Raw genomic sequence first — 2,256 nt, 5'->3', positions numbered from 1 at the left:
ACACTCTTAAGAAACTGCTTATCATTACTGGGAATACGTCTGAGTAATCTTGGCTATAAACAGATATGTACTGGCCTCTAGCTACGCACTCTCAATATGCCATTCTGCTAACAACCCACCGCAATGACAGGATATACACTGGCTTCCCTGGTTGTCCAAAAGCTAAACATTCCTGTGAAATATTTTGTGAGCTGAAATGGCATAAAGAAATATTCCCTTTCATATTTATATGATAAACGTTTTCAGCATGCCCAGATCCAAAAGTAACCTACAAATTCAAACCACATAACACACACTACCTACAACAGCACTACCTTGTGCTGGTCGGAGACAAGATTAAAAGCTCTGGTAACCGGATTCTGCGACGCCGAGTGGGAAAGGGCCTCGAGGACACGCCGCTCCGCTGCTTGGTGTGCTCGGTGCACCTTTCACAGTCCTTGTCAAGATTAAAATTAAAAACTCACTGCCATCGAGTCGATGCAAATAGTAACTGCCAGTTTTGCTTTACCCTTTCTATCGTGAAACCCTCGTGCTGAGGTCGTCTTCCAGGTGGAAAGGCCTGTGGTGTGCTGCGGCTGGTGAGTACGGAGCTGCTAATCACCACACTGGCAGGTGAAACCCTCCCGCCTCTCCACAGAGCTGAGATCTGCTCCCATGAACGTTGACAGCATCAGAAATCCTACCTGACGGTGAGCCTGGATAGGCTTGATGGCGGCGGCTGGGTTGGGCCGAGTGTTTGTGCCAGTGAAGTGGCATAAAGAACACTTTCAAAAATGAGGGATACCTGAAAAACCATCTAAGGTTCCCCACTTGTTAATGGCCGTCAATACAAATCATTGCTCTTCCGTCGCCATCGACTAGATCCTGACTCTCGGGGACCCTGGAGGTTGAACTGCCCCAGGCGTTTCCTACACTGTGACTCTCTGCAGGAGCAGAAAGCAGGTCTTTCTCCGGAAGCACAGCGAATAGTTTTGAACTGTAACTACCGTCCCACCACGGCCCCTATACAAATAACATACTGGGCAAATTATACAAATCATACATCATATGAATTCATATCCTGCTTTCCAGGTGATTCTAACTCATAGCCTCGGGCTGACAACGCTTTCTCCCACTGATTGCCTGGAGGGTTAGAACCACTGCTCTGGGTTTGCACTTGAGCACGTTAGCAACTGGGCTCCCAGGGCTTCTTTAATTATCAATACTATGTGATGTGTTTATAGAACATACAATATACTATCTACCTATCTAGTCTCTACATGAAAAAAAATCAAACACACTGCCATCATGTTAGTCCCGATTCATAACAATCCGAGATAGAGTTTCCGAGACTATAAATCTTTATGGAAGGAGACAGTCTCATCTTTCTTTGGGAAATATGTGACCTTTCGGTTGCAGCTCTATACCTAAGCCACAATACATATATGATTTACAGACATATAAATTATATGTATACCATATGTAGACTCTTTAACATTACTTAGATATATTCTCCAAAATTAATTTGAAACAATAGATTTTAGGTACGTAGATTATACTAGATAACTACTTATCTCACAAAAATCATTACAGAATGAAACTGTCATTCCTCAATTACCAAAAAATAATAGTGGAGACATACTTGAATAATAGATGTATGTCTGAGGGTAAGCCAAATATGTTGCTACAAAACCACTGACACTTTCAGAAACCAAAAATATACATATGAACATGTCAAACTCTTATTGAGGTTTCTTAGCACACCCTCATCACACACTTCTAAAGGCAGACTTTTCATCTCCTTAATGCTTCCATAAAAATCCCAGGCTCGGATGCTTCCTCCCCCCAACTACCATGATCCGAATTCTACCTTGCAGGACTGGATAGGGCAGAGGTAGTACACTGGTGCATATGGGAGCTGGAGGCACAGGGAAACAAGGGTGGATGATACCTTCAGGACCAGGGGTGTGAGGGGTGATGCTGGGAGAGTGGAGGGTGAGTGGGTTGGAAAGGGGGAACTGATTACAAGGATCCACATGTGACCTCCTCCCTGGGAGATGGACAACAGAGAAGAGGGGGAAGGGAGGCTCCGGATAGGGCAAGATATGACAAAATAACAATCTATAAATTATCAAGGACTCATGAGGGAGGGGGGAGCGGGGAGGGAGTGGAAACAAAAAAAAGAGGACCTGATGCAAAGGGCTTAAGTGGAGAGCAAATGCTTTGAAAATGATGAGGGCAAAGAATGTATGGATGTGCTTTATACAATTGATGTAT

Source organism: Tenrec ecaudatus, chromosome 9 (assembly GCF_050624435.1).
Source record: "Tenrec ecaudatus isolate mTenEca1 chromosome 9, mTenEca1.hap1, whole genome shotgun sequence".
Classification (NCBI taxonomy): Eukaryota; Metazoa; Chordata; class Mammalia; order Afrosoricida; family Tenrecidae; genus Tenrec; species Tenrec ecaudatus.
Note: the sequence above shows the minus strand (reverse complement) of the source record.